Below are 23,150 nucleotides of genomic sequence, written 5' to 3'. Positions count from 1 at the left end.
CTTCCTCTCACTATAGACCCCCGCCCTGTAGCTTCTGAGATTTATATCTTGCTTGTTCTATTGTTTGTCCTTCCAGACTCTAGTAGAATCATCCTCAAAATTACTTCTACAGTCATTTTAAATTTCTCTTATTAGCAAGACTAAGACCCCAAAAAGGGAGCCATGAACTTCCCTGACAACACGATGGCAAGAAAAATTAACCTTAAGGCAGTGGAAGGCAACTGGATTGTAACTCAGAAACTTTCATTTTCAACAAGTATTAGAATATAGTTCTCTTTCACAAGTGAGCTGGTTGACAGATCACTTTTAAAATTACTTGACATATTAAACCTTTGTTTTAAAATGTCTTCACAAAGTAATGTGTTCCATTATAGTGTATATATGTGTATACAACCACTCTCCCTCAGAGCCCTCCCTCAGTGCCCTTCTCCCTGCTCCCCTCTGACCAATCCTCTTCCTCACAGCGAGATAGTTCCCTCTTCTACTTGCATGCATCCTGTATTGCATTGCTATGTTTTCCTTACTCCCTCCTTCTCTAAAAGTCTCTCCCTCCCCTCTCATGGTCCTCATAATTTCATAAACACACACACACACACACACATACACCCTGAGGGAGGAGACACACCAGAGAAAGAGATGAATTAACAGTCACCCAAAAAGACAGTGTAGTACCTATCTTTATGAGTCTGGATTATTTTGCTTAACATTTATTTTTTTAAAGGAAGTATTATTTTTGTTTTAGCTTGAGTCTATATAATTTTTTTAAAAAAACTGCTATTGTGTGTCCCCACCAGTATGACTGAACTCTGAAAATTAAATTGATTCCTAAAATGACCAGCCAAGAATGCATGTTGCTCCAGGTGATTTTCTTCCTCTAGTAACACTCACCCTACGGGTTTCACACACCTATCCTTTCCCATGTGCCCTCAGCTTCATCCATAATTTATTATTTTAGGAAATTTTTAGCATCTAATTTTTCTATTAGTTTATTCTTGTTGCATCTCAATGGTTATCCCATCCCTTGTATACTCCCATTCTTCCCTCCCTCCCATTTTCCCCTTGTTCCCCTCCCCTATGACTGTTCCTGAGGGGGATTACCTTCCCCTGTATATGCTCATAGGGTTAGCATCTAATTTTTTTTTTTTTGCTTACTCTTCCTTAGCAAATATATTCTGATGATTCAAATTTGGAATGTCTTAGCCTACTTCAATTTTGTTTCCTTGTCTATAACATGGTTTATCAGATGTATATAATCAACTAACCCTTCCATAGGAAAGAAAATGTTAACCTTAAGTTTATAATCAACTTGTTCCTAATTCTCTGACCAAGAAGCATTGGCTTAGGAAGCTTAAGTTCAGTTGGGACAAAATCTTTCTGATGACTATAGTTACAGAGGAGCTTCTGCCTTCTTAACTTGTGAAAAATATTCCCAGGCTGTCTTTGAATTAGGTACACCATTGAAGCATTTCTAAAGAGCACAAGTCCCTGAGCATGCATCCATATACTCATTTTTAAAAAGTGGACCACTGCTGAGGCATCCTACTTAACCGTGTCTCAAACCACCAGTCTTGTATTCATCCATCCACTCAGTGTTGTGCCGCCAGACCATTCCATGCTCCGATTCGAAGGTCTTTAATGATTTCCTGTTGTGTTCAAGAGAAATAACAAGCTCCTTAGCTCGACAATGGGGCACTTTCATGGCCCTGACCCTATACTTCCTTTCCCTACAGATGTATCTATTAGTCATGGCTTCCTTCCTCATTAGGCCTCACTCTTGCCCTCTCTTGCCTCCTCAGTCCTCCTTAGCATCTGCTTTCTCTGACTCCCAACTCCCGAGAAGGCTGTGCTTATGACTCATCTCATGTTGTACAGTCTTCTTTGTATTCAGTTATTTTGGATTTGGAATGGATCCGGAAACATGATGGCTTCAAAAGATGCCTAGGAGTTTAATGTGCAGCCATAGATGAAGACTAATTCCTAAATCAGAAGTTCCCAGACCAGCAAGGCCAGTGTCATCTGCCAGCTTCTTTATACCTCTTAAATGTGCCCCGTTGTCTGGGTTATAGCAAGTTTTCCCCATGACTCATTCTTTCTCACCCTCACATTTCAGAACCACTGTCCAGATCTAAATGACAGAACGGTCCTTCTCCTAACCTTGAACTTTCTTTTTATGATAATTATACACTTCAGCATTTCTTTTTGGTTTTTAAATTACAATTATTGACCTCTCACCTTTTTAATTAGAGTATAAAGTCTTTGAGTTGAGAGGTTAGCTGAGTTTGGTGTTCCCTCTTGTACTTATCAAAATATTTTTGCTTAGAAAGCTCTGATGTGTGTTGAATTGCATTACGGGTACTGATTACTTTTGTATTGCTGTGACCAAATTCCTCATACAAATAATAACTTGAGAGAAAAGCTTATTTTGACTAATAGCTACTGAGGAAATAGTCCATCATGGAAGTTCAGTAAGTGTGTGAGATACGAACTCTTCAGTTCTCAGTGCTCATGTCACAGAGGGTAATGGACCAGGACAGAAGCAAGTATAGCACAACTTCGTGTCAAACTTCTTACTTCCAAGAAGCACCACCAACTAGGACCAAATTATCCCACACACATGCTGTGGGGAAGATGCCATATTCAAACTATAATAACAATGCTTATGTCAAACAAGCAGAAAGCAAGGGTGAGGAGGACATAACTTCCTCATCCCCATGAGTCTACTTTAAATAGAAATTAATACAGATATAGATGTACAGCATTTTTGACAGGATATTTATTGATGATTGTAAAGAAAATAGCAGAAGTATTAACACACTATTCTGCTATCATAAGAAAGTATTTTAATGTTTTTCTCCTCAAGAAAGGTTTTCAGAAGTAGATAGACCTTGGTAGAAATTTGGCGCCTTTGGCAGTAATGACTTACTGTCTGCCCTACTTGTTACTCACTAGAATAAGGAATTGCACAGGAAGGTAATTATCTTCCTACTTTCTGCTAGTTTCTTGAACACATAGCCAATTTCTTCCTTAATTTTTTTTTTCTTGTGACTTTGTAAGCACAGATATTTATTTACTTCAGAAATTTGCTTTTGTTTTTGTTTTTAGAGCCAGGAGATAATATTGACCATTTCAAGAATATTGACTGCCCATCTTTAAAAAGGGAGTTTTCCTTCCCCCTATAACCCTAGTACCCATTTCACTCTTTCACTAGAATTCATTTAATCCTGGACATTATTTTATTTACTCATCACAATTCAGAAAACATTTTTTTGGCCTCTGTGTGATTAGAAAACATTCCTTAGATGACAAGCTTCAGAAAGCAAACTCAAGCCACCATAAGCAAAATAATGTATTTGCTGTGTGGTGCAGGCACCAAGGCTGTGGTACTGTCAGACTAGGGTATGAGCATTCTTCTGAATAAAGATTCATGCCATCTGTTGGCACCCTTTCCTCAGTGTGAATCTCAGCAAGTATGTTCACTACAGACCAGTGTGACGTAGAGAAGAAGAGGAAGTGCTCCCTGCATCAGCAGCTCTGCTGAATGACGTGGGAGGGGCTTACAACTAGAGCCTAGCTGTCTACTCCCTTCAGCATGGTAGACCAGTTGACTATAAAGTCAGAGTGAGAAGGATAATGTGTAAGTGGAAACAGTGGGTTCTATTGCAGCGGAGTGGCCAAGAGCAGATGAGTGATTGTCTACCTGCCGGAAAAGAACAGATATCAAACCTACCAACTTGTAAGAATATATTGAATCAGTCCCATGAAAAGCAACTTACATGGAGTAATTAAAAGCTTAATATTCCCCTCATTAACATTTCTATTTAAAGGACAGTGTCCAGTTATCTAGACAGTGAGTGATGAAACAAAGCTTTCAAGCAATGAATTATTTCTTTCTAATGAAAACAGTTTTTTTTCCTGTACATGATCATCTCAGTGAGTGGAGTGAATTTTTTAATACTGAGAACAAATTTTCTGTTACTCTTTTCATATCTGATATCCCAGTGCTCTGATTTTGTAAATCAGTCATTTATTCACCCAACATAATGAGGTTATCATGAGAGGAGTAAAAACATGTTTTGAACATTAGCCTGAGTCACAAGGAGACATCCTTGCCAGGGTACAAGGAAGACCTTCCAAATGCTGTAAGTATTATGTGATGCTTTTTCCTCAGATGTTGATGAGCTGCTGTCTTGGACGTTGTCCTGTAGCCATGGCAACTAGAATAGAGCAATACAGTGACACCAAATTTACTAATGGTAACAAAGCTGTTGAAACTCTCTGGGGAAGTCCAGAAGACCCTTGCCTGGAATTTTAGCTGTTTATCTCCACTCTACCACCCACACCAGCAGCAAGTGATCTTAGGAGTTGCTAGACCATGTATAGAAGTAAAAGGCTGATTAAAAGCTAGACACTATGATGCAGATTCTATGAGGTCACCATCCATGATAGGGTGGGACTTTGCAGTGATGCTGCTGTTTGAGGGTTACCCACATTCCTATAATCACCCCCCAACTGTGGTCTGTAAGAAAGCATAATAAATCCATTGGTCTCCCCAAGCTGGACTTCAGTGTAATCTTACTTGGCCCATCATTGGTGCCCATGGGGGCAGGTTGGAATTCACTTACATCTTCCCAGGAAAAATTTGTACAGCAGTAATTCATGGGAGCAAGCATACCATGTTCAAGGAACACAAAGAAGCTAATAGGATTCCAGCATATGGGGAACATGAATCTCACTGAGAAACGGACAGAGCCTGGCTGACTATGTAGGGCTGTTGTTATCGGAGGTACTTTGAGTTTTAGTCTAAGTACAATGGAGAATCCACTGGAAAAGTTTCTTGAATTGATACGGTCTGCTAATAGCCCATGCATCCATTGCAAATGATAATAATGACAGCTAACACTTCCCCAGGGTGCAGTGAAGAAGCTCAGGCTAGGTGGCTCAGCTCACCACTTCCTAGTCTGAGGGAGATACAGATGAGAAAGGGCCTAGGACCCTGGCCACTGGCACCATGGCTCTGGCCTTTCTTCCCTAAAGATGTATACTTAGCTCTTTACTCTCTGAACAAGGCTGAAGTAGCATAAATAGTTCCTAGATGTTTCTAGAATATAAACACCTTCCTTCACCAAATCGGAAATCATTTTTTTGATTTATTTATTTCTGCTTATAAAAGAACAACAATTACTGAAGTGTGTAACTCAGTGTTTAACCTTCTCTATCCCCACCTCCTTCAATCCTGCTGTATCCTTCCCATCCCCCCTTTTTTCTTTTTATTCCCTTGGCCATGATCCATGCTCTCCATCAGCCTCATTTTGCCATGCCCTACTTAAAGGTAATTTATCATTACTAAATCCTTTCATTTTAATGCATCTTGTATTGGCAAAAAAAAAAAAAAAACCCTCAATGTGGTGACTAAGGATATAAATTGTAAATATGAACAATGTCCCTGTATCCAAGAAGTCCTTGAAATTTTAGGTACTTAGATAATTATTTTTCTAATATTACTTTTAGTGTAAAATGAATAGTGGAGTCAAACAAAATAAAAAACCAAGTTCTATGTAAGCTGATGTCATTTATTATTCATATGAAGCAAACGCTTCATCCTGATTTTTTTTAGGGCTGATGATCTGGAGTATCTAACTGTAAATCCATTATTTTTATTTTTATTTTTATTATTTTTTTTAATTTAATTTTATTTTTTTTTTGGTTTTTCGAGACAGGGTTTCTCTGTGGAGCCTTGGCCATCCTGGACTCACTTTGTAGACCAGGCTGGCCTTGAACTCACAGCGATCCGCCTGCCTCTGCCTCCCGAGTGCTAGGATTAAAGGCGTGCACCACCACGCCCGGCTTTTTTTTTTTTTTAAGAATGTGAGAAAATCATTCAAAACAAAGGTTCTCTTAAGATGAGCCGTTGTGAGTACAGAATGGCACACATTCTTTAAAAACATTTCTTTAATGGGCTGGAAAGATAGCTCAGAGGTTAAGCATGTGCTGCCATTGCAAGGCCCTGGGTTTGCTTTCCCACATCTTTGTGCTGTCTCACCGCCATCTGTAGCTCTAGTTCAAGCGGCCCAACGCCCTTTTGTGGTTGTTCACATGATGCAAACACAGATAGGCAGACAGACATACTACACACAAATAGAAAACAACTTAAAGACCTTTTGAAAGACCAGATATATTTTCTATTATAAATAGGAAAAAAAACTGTAGCAATTTTATGTCACAAAGAAATACTACACATACCCATCTCAGGGCCACATAGTTTGGACAGTATATCATACTGGAAAATGGCAGCCAGAAGTATGTGTTTTGATGATTCTCGTGGTAGCTTTTCTATGAAGCACATGGTCTCTCCACATCCACAGAAGAAAACATGTCGGGAAATGTGTGTTCCTGACATGGGACAGTTATGGTTCATGAAGCGGATATACTGTCATTTCACATTTTTAGTCACAGCTATCAAAGAGTAGGAGAAAATGGAGGAATAGCACACTGTCAACTCTGGTATGCCTTTGCAGGTCCTGGAATTATAGCTCATGGCCTTCTTTTTAGTGGCTCACAGCATGAGATAGTGCTGTCTATCCATTTATTTCATGACAAGCAGGGCAGCTGAGTTTGAAATAGAAAATATTATGACCTATTGGTGTATGTGTGTGTGTGTGTGTGTGTGTGTGTGTGTAAGCCATATTAAGTCAATGAAGATATCAGTTATAATGAACAACCAGGTGAGTGAGTAACAGAGAACATTAATTAGCATGTAAATAATGTTTAGAGGAATAGCCTTCAGAGTTAAATGATGCGATACATCTTTAATTATATAGAAATCTTGTACACTCATCTCTGTGGCGCTTCTGTATCTTTTACTCTGCCTCTCAGTGAAGTTGGTTTTTGGTTGTTATTTTTGTTTATTTAAGGTGTATAATTTGGCATCTCTACAACTAGATATAACCAAATGTGTACATTGGTAATTCCTGTCTGTTTTTAGACTGACCATGCTGAATTTTTGGGGGGGTTACATGAGAAGTGATTTGTCATGGTAGGCTAAGAAACCGTGTCTAGGAAGAATTTGAGTCAGTTTAGGACGCTTACACATTTCCTAAGTGTCTTTCTCATATAAGAGATATAAGGAGGATCCACAGTCTGCAAACTATAGCCTTTACACATTTTCCCACAGAGTAAAAACATACACTTTTTGGAGCCTTAACCATTTTTGAGTAAACACGACCTGCCTGCCAAGTACCAAGGACAGCACTGCATGTTGGTGGCATTGCAGCTGCTAAGCTTCTGCCTGCAGTGTTTAGGGGAGAGGGTCTGGAAGGGAAACTTGGCGGGTGGCAATCATTTTCCAAGAGAGGGAATCAGATTTTCAAATCCCAAAGGTAAAGGGAGACTTTGTTAGGTGTGACTGAGGCTGGAGCCCATAAAAGAAGAATAAGAAACCTAGTGCTCCTTTTACCTGCTCACCTTTCAGCTCCTGCCCAACTAATAAACCACCTTTAACTGCTCCATTGCCTTTTGTTGAAAGTATAATTATTTTGTAATTATTTAGAGCCCATCTCAAATGCATCTTCCTGTAAGATGCCTTCTCTGACATCTAGAGCTTTAACTAATCAACTTCTTTTAAGTAGAGCAACTTTTAAAAATGTGTTATTTTTGTTTTGATTGGGGAACTACTTATCTGAAATCCTTAATAGAATGAGGAAAAATGAGTATCTATCTGTTGGTCTGTTTGTCTGTCCATTCTCCAAATACTTGTATTGAATTAGAAATCACATTTGTCGTAATGCATGACCATACTCTTGTCATGTGGTTATTATATTGAATTTATCCCACTATCCAGGCTTTGTTTTATATCCAGACTTCTTCAGACCATTTGAAGGGTACAGATGCTGACTCTGTTGGAGATCTCTCCAGAAAATTTATCAGCATAGTCAAGGTTCATAAATTTCACATGAGATGAGGACAGATAAAGTTAAAGTTGTAGTGACATTTTGAGAGCAGCATCTGCTTTTTATTTGAAAAATACTGTAATTCGGTGAAAGCTTGTCACCATTGTTTTACCGAGAAGGTGTGTCACTACACGTATGCTAAAGTATTAATGTTGTTTAACTCGCCTGTGCTGTACTTTTTGGATTCAAACCAGTTTCTTTACCCTTGAGAAATTATACTTGTAACTAATATTTATTTTGCTTCCACCTTAAAGGAATTCTTAATATAATATTTTGGCAGGGAGAAAACAGGAGATTAAAATTACTACCCTATGAGTTTTCAGATTTTTGTGATAAGTCCTGCATGTGGTAATATTTTTGAGGGTGAATATTTCATAGTCTGACAAATAGAAGCAGATAAAATCATCTTCATTTTCTTAGCATCTTCAATAGAGAATTGTCTCTATCTAGATGCTAAGAGGCTCTACTGTTTTCCATCTGGAAGCTAAGGAAAAGCTACTGTTTTCCATCTCCAAGCTAAGAAAAGACATTTTGTTTTTTGCCAAAGGAAAAGGAAGATAAAAGCTCCCCATGTTCAGAGCTTCATTTGGAATGAATGCAAGTTGAGCATGTCAAAGAGAAAATCAGCACACCCCCAAAGAGTTAGTTAAGGCAACATACTGTGTGGGAGAGAACGTCCAGTGCTTACAGAAGCAAAACTGATTTTAATGCTGCTGCGTTTTGTTTCTGATCAGCAGGACAGCCTTAAAAGGGATATGCAGGGCATCTTCATCAAGCTTTTTGATTAGTGTTTTTCTTATTGCTTTTGCTTGGTCCCTTTTTGCCAGCATTTCAGATTTTGTTTTGTGGCTGTACCGTGGAAGGTAAATGGGTGGCCATAAATTACCTTTAGCTTGATCCCAGAGACCTTGATACAAGAGGCACGATTCTAACTTAGAAGAAAAGAATATGGCTATATCGAAACCCTTGGTTGCTATGGGGAATACAGCATAAGGTTTGTAAAATTAGCTGCCTGGTCAGACGACTCAAGTTTTGAAACTCTGCCACCCTGTTGGCTCTCCAGCCACTGCCACCCTGCTTGGGAGATTGTTCCATCTGACTCAGCAATAGTTACTGTGCACCGTTATGCAAGTTCAGACATGTGTGCAGCTGTGGGGATGCTGTGATGATTCTGAGTCTTCTAGGAGATCAAAGGCACCCGTGGTAAATGTGCTATTTGAGGATTCTCCAGGGAACGCCACGTTTTCTCTAACAGGATACTTCGAAGAGTTGCATACAGAAAGACTGGGGATTTCAAGGTCTGCAGGTAGTACTGACAAGTGATATTGCTGAGTGAGCTGTAGGAGGAGAGAGGTCCTATTTCAGTGGCTGGAACCATGGGGCACAGGGAGAGGCAGAGGTGAGTCGGCAGAGTGTGCTGGAGCCAGCCATGGTAAATGTCTGAGCTGCGATCAGCGTGGCAGAGGAGGGCAGTTCAATATAAATGGGGCCTACACTGAAGACATCAAAATGTATCATCATCTCTACTCAACATCCAAAATAAAGGATCAAACATATATTATATACTACATTTAGTATTCTTTAATAATCATAGAAAGACAGTAGTTTCGATTATAACTAAGTAAATTTCCCATAGAGATAACATTGAAGTTAATAGGATATTTCCATTTTAGTTTACTCAAATATTAAGTTCTTTAATCCTGTAAAACAGAAAGCCCACAGCAGTGTCTACCCATGGTTTATTTCATAAATTTGTATACAGTAACAATTCTAAACTTCTTGAACATATGTATAATTTCATCTACTTTCGACATCAGTAACACAGACATAAAAATTGATATATATAGGGGATGGAGAGATGGCTCAGCAGTTAAGAGCACTGGCTGCTCCTGCAGAGAATTTAGGTTCAATTTCCAGCACCCACATAGTAGTTCACAACAGCCTCATGACTCCAGTCCCAGAGAAGCTGACATCCTTTTCCTGACCCCAGGACACTGCATGAACATGGTACCCAGATATACTGGCAAGTAGAACACTCAAACATACAGGCACACAAAACCCCACATTAATTGAAAAAATTAACTATATACATTCTGAAAATTCAGTGGGGAAGAGATGAGCAAAGTCCTTTCTGGTCTTATGGAAGACTGCTTTCAGTAGCTATGACATCTGTGTTCCTTATGAGCCACCTGAGGGAAACAAAATGGAAGTGTGCTTATTGATTAAACAGCAGTCCGGTCCCTGTGAGAAGAGTGTAACCATGGAACTCTGCTATGTTTTGAGAAAGAAAGATCCCATGAAGCCACACATCTGTGTCCCAACTCTGTTTCTCTGCTGGAGTCCACTCTAGTTGGAGCCCAGTCCCCTGACTAGAAGCCCCTGAGTAGTCACATCCCTCGGGGCAGGCTCCTAAGGTCTACAATTCTGTTTTCCGTTTTGTCTGCTGTTGGAGCTAATGATGATTCATGGGCTGTCCTATTAGCTGAGAGGAAAAATGATCAGTCTTCAGAACCTGCCTAGCATGCAGAAGAGCTGAACCCAGAGATTTTTGTCTGAAGACAGATTTCATGGGTTTCCTGCAGAGCAATTTAATTGAAGACAAAATGAATGCCAAGCAATTCTCTGAAGTGCTTGCTTCTGGGATAACTGACCTCACTGCCCACTGGGGAAGAATAAACCTGCATAAAAGCTATGCAGATTAGGCCAGAAGGAAACTTGCCTGTCCACAGCCATAGAGATTTAAATGCAGATGCTGCCCCTATTGGCACCCAGCAAACCACACAAAGATAGGGGTGATCCTGAAAAGCTATTCAGAAGGATGTGCAGCCCCTGCTCTCCTTGTCCTGGATTTAACTCTAAGACAGGAAGGCTTGTTACCCAAATCTGCCACAAGCAACATTGCCAGAGGGTTGTAAGCACCTTTTATGTAGTGTAGAGCCATAAGGTGAGTAGAAATATTACAATCTCCTGGAATGCTCTCAGACTCTGTAGTTAAATAATTGCCATTAATCATTGTAATTAACTAGAATAAAGTTTAAGAATGGAATAATGAATTCCCACACTTAACTTTATACATGCTTTCCTAAAAATTGTTATATAATATGAATAATATATAATAATAGATACCAGGCACTCTTGTCTGGTCTCTCCATGCATGTAATGAGCATGTACACACATTTTCATGTGTGTGCATATAACACACACATTCACACACACTCACATACTCACACACACACACACACACACATGATTGTAAGGAAGACAATGTTTAAATGGCAGTAAATTTTTGTTTGTAGTAAAATCTTATATGCTTTTGCTTTATAGTGTACAAACTAACATGTTGCTTCTTTCTTTGTACGTGGTGCTGGGTTACGCATGGTCATTGTCATGCAAGTACATACTTATGCTGAACATAGCCACCCTTACCCCCTCTCCTCCCTATCCCTTTAGTACCCCTCGTGTGTTCCCCTAGAGAGTTTTATTTTTTAGTTTCATGTCATATGTTTCTATGTAAAATCTAGAACCCAAAAGTGAGGGAAAATGCTCTATGGCTGAGACAGAGTTAATTTGCTTCATAGGATTTATTATCTCCAGTTGCATCCACCTTTCTTCTGCGAGTAACATTACTTCATTATTCCCAATGGCTAAATACTTTCTGTTGTATGTTATGCCAGGATTCTCTATCCATTGCTTCTGTTGACAGACAGACGTGTAGGCTTCTTCATGGAGCGATTGTGAAGAAATGTCCAAGTGAGCAGATACAGAAATTTGCACAGCCACAACAGACTACTCTTAGTAGGTCCTTTACTGTGATACAGCCCTACTGTGTGTGATCATCATGCAAATCACACCTTAGCCTGGAGTGACACTCTTCACTGAGGTCACTACAAAGCCCTACGTGCTTTGGAATTTTTGGATGCTGAGACAGAGCAGAGCAGTGTAAATAGTTGTGTTAGGTTTCAAATTCTTAGCTTTGTTTTGCTTTTTTTTTTTTTGGAGACGTTTCATGTATTTCAGGCTGACTTTGAACTTGCTGCGTAGCCAGTGATGACTATGAACTTCTGATCTTCTTCTGCTTCCTAAGTTGTGCAGTAATTACCCAATTACTTTTCTCTTCTAAACTCCAGGTAGTTTTACACAGGTGATGCCTGTCTTTACCCCAGCGCTTGACACTCTTCCTACCTTATGAATTACATGTTATGAACAGGTACCCGAGTACATGAATCTGGAGTTTAGAGATGTCTGGGTAAAGTGAGGAATTGACGATGACTCAGGAAAATGTTGAGTGACAAGTGTGCCCAGGCACGGAAAACCACATAAAACAGGTGTTCTGATGTTAGTGGTGAAGAGGATGCCACGGGGCAGGTAGTGAGAAAAGTAAGTGAGCAACATGGTGCCAGTCTCCTGCGATAAAGCTAAGACCTTGAAGATGGAGGGGTGTCATTTACAAGAGAATTGGGAGTAATTTCTGGAAAATGTCCACTTGAGCTGGCAGCAAAGTCATCAATGTGTGTCAGGATTGTGTGACACAAAAGACAGAGGCTGGGAGTTCTGTCCACAATTGACAGGATCGAGGGCGACAGGTTCAGGAGCAGGATTGGTAAGTTGGTGTCATTGGGAGAAATTTGGTTGGCATATATGGGGGGGCGTGGCTCAATAGCATCTGCAAGGGATGTGGTCAGTGGGGACTCAATTTTTTCAGTCAGAACAGACTTGGCCAAACTCACAATTGTTTACAGAACCGACTTTTATCACTCAGATTGTTCCTTGTTAGCTGTTACAGATTTTTATTTTGTCCTTGGCTTATTTTGGATCCCCTTCATGAACAGCTGGTTTTCTAAGAGTTGAACATAGCCTTGAAAGTGACAGAGTCCCTGGAGCCCCACACAGCATCTCTAGCAGTCACTTCTAGACTGGCCTTTGATTTCTTCTCCTCGTGAAGTGGGATGTTGGCTGCTTGGGGCTCTCTTGATGTATTCTCGCCCTAAATGCTGTTGGAAGCAGCTTTCCTATGCCTGCATGCCTGTAATTCCAACCGTATTAACTCTCCCTGCCTTTCCCTGTTGGGCAGAGGTCTGGGAGTATTATAAAACTCATTTCTGAATCATCACACACCTCAGGAGACACCTTAGGTGAAGTGGCAAGATCCTGCTGGTACTGTTGATTTCAATTAAATTCGTAGGAAGGTTAAGGTAAGACAGATCTGGGTTGTCTGTGCAGTCAGTTTTTTGTTTCTTTATTTGTTTGTTTTTTGCTTGTTTGTTTTCTTATATGATGACAACAGACGTTGTGACAAAACTAATAGCTAAAAACAAAAAACAAAACAAACAAACAAACATGTCTTGTGCTTGGTGGGGTTTTTTCTTCACCAATAGTTACCATTGAGGAAGGACAGTTTTTCTTTGTTGACAAGGAATCTTAGTTAAAGGATTCTTGGAAAAGGTATCATTCACCAGAAAAGTTAGAAATGTCTTCATTTATTAGCTCAAATAAAATATGTTGACCACTTTTTGATCCCCAAAATGAGATGATGTAACAGAGGCAGACTGTATTGACTCTGTCTTCAGGTGCTTGTAGTTTATTAGAGGGAAAATGTGAACAAATCCTTAAGAGGAAAACCAGTGGACTTTTCGTGTAGGAGACGCCTGGGCATCTGGGGCAGTGGAAAAGTCAACAACTCTAAGGAAAGCCAGAAGAGAGAATAACAAAACATTGCTGGTCAGACACTTTACTTTTTGATGAACCCTAGTGTAGTTATACAAGCCACACATTAACAGTTCGAGTCTCGTCTGACAGTAGACACACTTTAATCTCTTCCTAGTAAGTAAACAAGAGTTTTGCTGCATCATTTATTTCTTGTTAGAGAAAAAGAGTTAGATGTCTATCTGTGCCAGGTTGTTGGGCACACTGAGAATTATATTTTATATATATTTTAGTTGCCATTCACTGGAGGAGAGATGGACAGATATCCTTATTCAAATTTTAAGTTCTGACAACTGTCAATTGATATTTTGAACTGTTATTTTTCAGTGCTGATTCAATTGTAGCTTAATGTTTATAAGCTTAAGAATTCTTGCTGCATGCCATTTTTTTGGAAATATACATAAATATATTATTTTCCCCTACTAGTAACATGTGCATTTAATTCTATAGTATAATAACTCCACAATTATTTTGACCTCTTAGAAAAATAAAAGTCAGTTCAATATTTCATCAGATAAAAAATGCACAACATTGTCAAGAACTGAGTTAAATTATGAGATTTTAAAATAAAATGGAGGCTCACTCAGGAGGCTGAAACAGGATTGACATGATTTTGAGGCTACCTTGGTCTACATAGTGAGATCCAGGACAGCTTGAGTGTAAAGCCCTGTCTCAAAATGAAGTCTAATAAAAAATGTCAAGGGGTGTTTGCCCACCCACATTGCATTGATTAGCATAGGCAAAGGAGTATGTGCAACTCAGTATAATGGAGTTATAGGTCAATGTGTTTCCATGCAAGTATTCTCTAAATGTATCATTTGTGCTGGGCTTTCATGGGACTAGTAGGATTTTGTCAGATACAGGAAAGACCTACCAGAGAGAGTGCTCAAGAAAGGAGTTACATGTGTGCACAGATGACACAGGGTCTTAGCAAGACAGTGTGCTGTTCAGGCAGGATGGATGGGGTGATTCTGGGCTGCATCTTTGGGTCCTGAAGAAAGATAAATGATTTTTTAAGACAGTAAAATGAAATCTATGTTCTCTACAGGTCATCTTGAAGACAGACTCAACCTAACTGGGATGTCAGAAAGAATTGGCACCAACTCACTATTTATGTTTTTTTTAAAAAATCTTCGTTTCAAACCTTAAAGAGTTATTCCTTGAAAACAAGATGTTATGCTACCTTACATAGTTTAATAAATAGTATAATTATTTAACATAATTATTAAATATGATGATTTTTAAAGGTGAACTACTACCTAATTTAATGATTTTCCTGAGTAAAATGAGCTGGTTTTGTATGACATGATACCATTAAACTACTATTCAGAAAAGCCTCCTTACTTTAGACAATCACATGGTACCCTTGGGAGCCACAAGCAGGAGGATTTGAGCAGCAGATGCTGTCCATAGAATTATGCAAATATGTAGGCACAAGCAGAGTCTATCATTCTTACAAATTCATGAATGGGAGAGCAGGAGTCAGTAAAGGAGTGTTTGGAAAGCAGAGAATGGGACACTGATCTAGTAGATTCTTCGGAAGGAAAGGAGTGAAAAGGCTCTATCAGTGGGGAGCTGTGAGGTCTATATCCACGACCAATGTGGCAAGTCATAAACGTCTATTTAGCCACCCTTCTCTGTGGTCCTGCACATGGTCTCTCTCGTCAGCTGATTTTGTCATGTTCAAGTTGAACTGAAGCTGCAAATTGGCTGTTGACAGTTCTCTGGCCATTCTAACTACACAATTCATTATGTTTCCATTATGGCAGGCAAACAGGCAAGCCCAAGGTTGTCTCAAAAATCAGAATTTCTCTTTATCTAACTGTAAGCACTGCTTTAAGTGATGTCTGGACTACGTTTAAGTTCATGAAAGAAGGCCAAGGGATTCAAGAACAAACCGTCACTCTCCTGCTTTTCTAGAGCTTGAACCTGGCTAGTGGTTTGCATCTGTAAGTGTCCAGTGCCTCTTAATGAGATGTGTTGGAAAAATATTTTCCATAATTTAAGTGTAATGGCAGTACATCCAATGCAACTGACCGATAATCCCAGACATCCAGTCAAACCTGTACTCAGCAGTCATAGTGACACGTCTAATCATATGCCTGAATGATTCCCATAATTGATGAAATAGCATTCCAGCTCTTTTTGAAGTAAGGAATAATTGCTAAAATTCAAATTATTCATAAAATACATAAAAGCACCTTGCTACAATTTAGAATATTCTAGAATAGAATACAGTAGTAGAAATATTGATGTGTCAGACCAAAAAGAAAAAGAAAAAAAGAATCTTGCATGTGCTTATACATATATAAATAGAATGATCTCATGAATAATGATCCAGAGAAAAAGCCAGACTATAGCACTGGTCTTGGCTGGAAAATGCCCTTCCACTTTGTTATAAAACAGTAGGGACACTTATGTGTTCATCATCTCCCTTAGAAACTGGCTCTCCTCCAACATGCTCAGGAAAAAAAAAAAAAGCTGGCCAAATAAGAAGATGCCATTTTGTAATTGATCTAACTTCTGTGTATCTCTCAAGATACACTTTTTCAATTTTTGTGGGCAAACCTGGTCATCTCTAGACCACAGCTGATCTTCCTGAGCTAGGGTCTGCACTTGTTTACCCATTTGAGAGTGCTGTGCTGTAATTGTTAAGTTACTATGTAGCTTGCATGACTTCATGGACTAATCAGTGTGTCCACACTTGCTTTCTTCCTCCTATGGCAAGCATTAGTTCCTTACTTGATCTTCAAGGTCTTCTAATAGTTCTTAGTGGTTCTCATCATTTCTAGGATCCCTTGCAGCTCTAAATTTCCACAGTTTAGTAGTCATGTGTTTCTTCCCACTCTTACTGTAACTGGTAGCCCAATGTTTCTTTTCACTCTTTAAGAAATAATTGACTTTTTTTTGATATCACATTTCCTCAGAGCATAGAGCTGGCCACATTACCAAATACTTTCTCCTCCACCCTTAATTGAACCCACTCTTCAGACAACTGGCTCCATCTCCACCTGTGCCAATTGCACTATTCTTGGTGAAGGTTCCACTCTAAATGTTTCTTACAATTGTGATCTGTCGTAATCCTATCCAAATCCAACTCTTAAATCTTACTCTTGAGACATTACTTCCATTTATCTACCAAATCTTGGAAGTTATCTCTTACAGTCAGCCTTTATTGCAAATATACCTGTACTTGTCTTCTTGACAATGGTAGGCTAGCTAGGCCAAGTTTACCTATAGTGTAGTTATTTGATTTAGGTATATGTATATGTATAACTAAGTCAACTTAAGTTCAACTACTTGTTGAAATGTATTGCTGCCACCGGTCTTACATTGGTATTTCATTCTCTGGGGCTTAGACACAAGGATCATATCAAAATGTGTTCATTTTAGGAAGCTATGATAGTGAAAACTGGTTAGGGCCAGCAGGAAGGGGAACTCACTGGTCAGCCTTCTCGAACAGGTATCAATACATTCTAGATGGTCTTAATAAGATTTTCTGTATTCAGACCCAAGGCCATGACTTCATCCTTACTCACCTTACAAGTATTTTAAATGACATCAGCTTTGGCAGTAATCCAACTTCACCATTAACTTTCTCCATAAAAAGTGAGTAAGAGGCAGCATTGCAGGACTTACGTAATTAAGGATAGTGCATTAGGAGATTGGCTTTGTGTCCATGGTTTGTCACATTCTGGATGATTCTGAAATGCACTGACTACCTGTTAAGTAAAATACCTTGTTAAACAACCTTTTATCTGATGAAGAATTCCTAACATTTGTTTCTGCCTCAAGTCTATACTTTCATCTTCACAAGTAATTGAGTTTTCAGATTCGTTGACTGTGAATATTGGAATATTGAAGTAGCTTTGCACTTTCTGCTTGCTGTCTCTTCTGTGAGTTGGTCTATTTTATGGTAACTGCATTGTTAATATTTGCTAATATTAGTTGGTGATTAGCTTTTATAGCCGTGCATTAATGACTATTCATAATTATTCCTTTCCTCTCATTATGGATTAGAAAGAGTTAACTACAGCTACAAATCTTCATGAGTCAAATATTTAGCTACGAATCTGTAGTAACTTTTATCTTGTAAGAGTGTTTGGAGTAGTCACGTTTTATCATTAGCTGGGGTTTATTTTTTTTCAATTTTCTATATAGCAGTTGGAAAATAAGGCTCCTAAATGGTTTTATTTGATGTGAAGTGTGTTTCTATAAGTTATTTCTCTTTAACCTCATCAACTAGCAGTTATTTTACTTTTACTATTTTAATGGATTGATTTTTGGAGATTTCTATAAAGTCACTTTTAAGAGCACATAGCAGATTTAGAGCACTGTGATCTAACCTGGTCTCAAAAGGTGGAAATAGTGGCAGCTTCTTTGGTGCCAGAGATTGAACCCAAACATGCATCATGCATGCTAGGATAGGCAAGTATATTACCTATGCATGACAGGATAGGCAAGTATATTACCTATGCATGCCAGGATGGGCAAGAATTCTACCATTGGGCTATAACCCAGCCAGAGTGGTGGTTTTGTTTGTTTGTTTAGAAAGAAGGAAAGGGGCCAACAATGGCACAGACATTGTGTCCTAAGGATTTTCTTCTTAGATGGTACTATCATCTCTGGGATCCACTGATGGAATACTGTTCTCATATCTGACTCAAGATGTAGGAGATCTGAAGTTTCTACAACCATTGCACTTAGCCAAGCCATTTCAAGAACAGACTTCTTTAATCTAAAAACATTTTTTTTTCTTCTTGGGTCTAAACCACTATTTGTGTAGTGACCCTGGAATTATCCATATTTCAAATACATAATTTTTGTTTTGCACATAATAGTTCAAACAAAATAGTTATAAACTATTTTTGGCGACCCTAGAAAAATTGGGATGTCTTTTATCTTAATTTTATCTTTTTAAAAAAGAAGTTTTATTACATTTTTAAATTATGTGTATATGTGTGCCTATGTGTGGGTATGTACACATGAGTGGAGGTACCTCAGGAAGCCAGAAGAGGTTATGAGTACCTGTGGAGCTGGAGATACAGGCAGGTGCAAACTGCTGAATGTGGGTGTTAGGAATCAAACATGAGTCCTCTGCAAAAGCAATGTGTCCTCTTAACTGCTGAGCCATCTCTTTTGCCTCTAATTTTACCTGCTTAAAACGAAATGTGTTGTGCAGTTGGGCCTTTTCAGCTACCGTACTTTATTGGGATTTTATCTCTATCACTCTTCTCCATCCCAATCCATTCCAAGCCCCCCAATATTAGGTAAGTGAAAAAGAAGGTTAGAGGGGAAATGGGGTATAGATCTATTTAGAGTACTTCCTACTGATTACATGCATTGCATTCCTTGGGGGCAAGTCAAATCTTTATTGTTAGAATACCTCCAACCAGCAACCAGCAATCCAGCAATCCACAGTTCAGCAAACTGCTACAGCAAAAGCAGGAACAGTAGAAATGAGCTGCACAGGGGCCAGCAGCAGCAGAGGAAGCAGCAGGGGAAGCAGTAGAAGAAGCAACAGGGGCAGCAGCAGGGGCAGCAGTGGGGGCAGCAGCGGGGGAAGCTGTGGCCAGCTTCTTTAGGGCACCTTCAGCCTCGCTCGGGGCTCTGGTATTTATAGGACTCACCAGCATTCCAAAAGTAAACTATCCTCAGCTGGCAAAATCACCCCCCTGGCAGAGCACAAGATACATCATAGTTAGCTGCTGTAGACAATCTGAAGCAGACCCATATACCACCCCTGGAATTAAAACAAAAACATATTCACATAACTGTGTTTTAAAAGAAATCAAAATCCTCACTACAATATTTTTAAAAATGTGTGTATGTGTGTCAGAGAGAGAGAGAGAGAAAGAGAGAGAGAGAGAGAGAGAGAGAGAGAGAGAGAGAGACAGAGACAGAGACAGAGAGACAGAGAGACAGAGAGACAGAGAGACAGAGAGAAAGAAGAAGAAGAGAGGAGAGAAAGAGGGAGAAAAAGAGAGGAGAGAGAGAGAGAGAGAGAGAGAGAGAGAGAGAGAGAGAGAGAGAGAGAGAGAAATCTGTGCATGTGTGAATGCACATGATATTGGTTTGGGGGCTTTAACTCATATAGTCAGGCTTGACTGACAAGCACCTTTACCTGCTGAGTCATCTTGCTTTTCCAAAACAGAAATCCTGGCTTCTGTGTGTGCTTGTAGTCAACACTGTCTATGAACAAGTCCTTTTTAGCATGTCATGGAACTGGGCACTTCATACACCAACATTGTGCCACCTACATAATGATAACACCGGGCCCCTGAGAGGCTAAGTGGTTTGCCCTTGAACTTTGGTACTTTCTTCCCCACATTGCTTTTCCTGCCCAGGCCCAGTGGTCAGGGAGAGGATATGATTTTGCAGCATCACACATCTTCTGAGTTTGTAGCTTTCCTAAATCAACTGCGAGGACAGAAAATATGTAGGTCACAGCTGATCACCAAGGGCCACAGAAATACAGGTGACATTTAAGGCTCCACTGAGACCTCTGACTTGCTGGGCTCTGGATTGGGCAGAGGGGCCAGGGCAAGGAATGTCACTGTTAAGCTCATCTCATGGGAGTCCAGAACCAGCTCTACCAGGTGAGACCAAGCAGAGAAAACTGGTCTGTTTCATGGTGAAGATAAAAAATGTGCTGCCCAACCCGTGTGCGACCGTCACTCATGTGATGCTAGTTTGGAAGATGACTGAAAGAAGCAAGTAGAGCCCCTAAAGTAGGAACCGAGCCAGTCACTGCTAGGTCTGTGATGTGACTCTATTCCGATGTCTACAGGATGATTACTCAAACCTCTGAAGTGAAGAAGGCAGGAATGGGATTCTTGGCTCAAAGTGACTTCAGAATCATTTTTATAAAGGAACACAATAGAGTTAATAATGGGTTTATATAAAGTTCAATAAAACTAAATTAATTTTTTTTTACTTCAAGTAAGATTACATGTAATTCTATAAGTCATGAGAAAACCCGACTCTAAGAAAGACAGCCAGAGAACTGACCACTGAAAATAAATGTTCTAGAACATTGGTGCTCAACCTCCCTACCATAAAATTGGTTACCCCCCAACCATAAAATTACTTTGTTGTTATTTCATAACTATAATTTTGCTAGTGTTAAAAAATTGTAATATAAACATCTATTATGCATAACATCTAATATATGACCTCCCAAACAGGAAGTTGTGACCCACAGGTTGAGAACCCCTATTCTAGAAGTAGTTGATCCATCAAAAAAGCCTAAAAGTGTATATTGGATTCTGAAAGTACAGAAAAAAATATTATCCATAAAAGCATAAAATCCTAGAACAAAAAAGTTAATTACCTAATTATTATAGAGTTGTAAATATTAAGATGAGCCCATCACAGGTGCTAAATATCACAGCAATACAGCTCTTTAATTACATAGAGAAGATATATTCGGGGGTGGACGCATTAGCTTTTTTATGACAGAAGAAAAATGAGAATAAGTAGACACATTGAAAATAAAAAGATGCTGGTTTTGGTATCTCAGGCCAGTAGGATTTGCTGAAGGTGGCAGATGCAGGAAGGTCTGTAGTTTGAGGCCATCCTGTTTTGTTTTGTTTTAAAGATTTCCAGGCTCCATGGTGCACACCTACAATCCTAGCACTCAGGGAGACGGAAGCAGAGGCCAGAGGTGGGCAGATCTCTGTGAATTAAAAGCCAGCCTGGTCTACAAAGCAAGTCCAGTACAGCAAAGGCTACACAGAGAAACCCTGTGTCAAAACAAAAAAACAAAAAACAAAAAACAAAAACAAAAACACCCCCCAAAAAAAAACAAAAAAAAAAAAAAGAAAGAAAAGAAAAATGATAACCATCAGAGTAAAATTTGTAGCAAAGGCCAAGTTATACACTTGACCAAGGGACAAGCTATACATTTGTAATGTCTTTCTGAGGGAACCACCTAAACTTCAGGACAGATGGATGTTAATGGAAAAGGTTAGGAGGATTGGGGCTATGGGGGAAAGGACTAGTACACTTAAAAGAATGTGAATATGTGTCTAACAGGAGCACCAAGATATAATAGAAATATTGGTGGAAAGAAAAAACTGGCATAGTTGATAACTGCAATCATTTCAGAGTTGAAAATGACATTCCTCACATGGAAAAGTGTGATCTGGCTACACAGAGAAACCCTGGTTTCAACCCCTCCCCGACCACCAAAAAAGTAGTAGCTAATGAGTAGGTATAAAAAAAAAGTGTAATACTACATGAAAGTAAAAAAAAAAAAAAGGAACAGAAAATAAAAGAAGAAATGCATGGTCAACAAATACATACAAATTCAAACTAAAAGGCCAGAGGTGGAAAGTCTGCAAACACAGATGTGGAAATGCGCACACCTGTTCTCTGTCATCTCTGGCACAGCCAGCAGTGCGCTGTGTGACGGCCTTAGCATGGCAACCATACATGTGAGCACCCAGAAGTCTAGGAGGTATTTGTTGTAGGGGAAGGGCTGCTAGTGGCACAAGCAGGAGAGAAGAGAGGATGTCCTCCAGGGGTCTTTGACCATCTTGGTGGTATTTTATTAGTGAAAATGATGAACAAAGGGCAAAATGCCACAATGAGGTAAAGCATGGCAGTGTGCACGTGCGTTTTCACATTACACTAAGTATGGCCTCATGTGTTTGATGAGAGACATGTTACACTTCTAACGATGAGTTGATCACACAGCCAGGTCAGTTTTCTGGCATGACCATTTCCCTTTCCTGGCTCCTGTCTCCTCCTTCCCACAAGGCCCCACAAGGCCCCACCTGCCCTTCTTGCCTCTTTGCTGGATCTTTGCCCCCAGCCCCACCCCACTGCTTGTTTTTGCCCTTCACAGGATCCAGGGTTGATTTTCTTTTTCTTTGAGAGCCTTCCTTTTCGATTACTGCTGACTCCTTGGGAAATCTAGGGAAAAGTTTAAATGGTGCCTGAATCCCCTTTATTTTGCTCTTGTTCCGGTGATTGTAGTGTAAAATGATTCATTGCCTCAGTAGGGCCATCTTCCTGGCATTTGAGGGGTATCTGTGAATTATGTCATTGTCACCTTGTCATCCCTGTATTCAGGGCTGTTTATTTGCTCCTTGGCACTCATTACATGTGGTGCCTGGTAATAAAATCTCAAGAGATCAGACTGTACGCTAGTGAGCAATAACCAACTTGTGGTACTGAATTAATTACGTGCAATTTCTTCTTAAAGAGAAGTTTAATCAATGTTTTAGGAATGAAGAAACTAATTCTCAATAAGAATGAAAGCAATTGTCATTTTGGAAGTTGTCCAGAGTATTTTTCCTAGTCTAGTTTCTAAAACTCCATTGATCCATGTTGCCTTATTTTGATACATACAAGACTGCTACTTAATTATGAGACTGTGGGGGAGGGCTGCCTGTGGGTCACAGGACGCAGATGGAGGTCAGAGGACAGCTCTGAGGAGTAATTTTTCTCCTGTGAGCCATCCTGCCACATTTTTTTTTTAATGAGTAACTATTG

At 39.5% G+C, this 23,150-nt stretch overlaps 1 protein-coding gene across 1 annotated transcript in view; it reads left to right on the top strand.

The window, feature by feature from the left end:
- The window catches only part of PREX2 (phosphatidylinositol-3,4,5-trisphosphate dependent Rac exchange factor 2), a 291,433-nt gene that overhangs the window by 229,618 nt on the left and 38,665 nt on the right, over positions 1 to 23,150 (top strand). The gene's annotated exons all lie outside the window — the stretch shown is intronic.

This window comes from Acomys minous, assembly GCF_964271855.1.
Source record: "Acomys minous genome assembly, chromosome: 1".
In the NCBI taxonomy this organism is placed as follows: Eukaryota; Metazoa; Chordata; class Mammalia; order Rodentia; family Muridae; genus Acomys; species Acomys minous.
The sequence above is the reverse complement of the archived record's forward strand: the minus strand, read 5'-3'. Positions and strand labels throughout refer to the sequence as shown.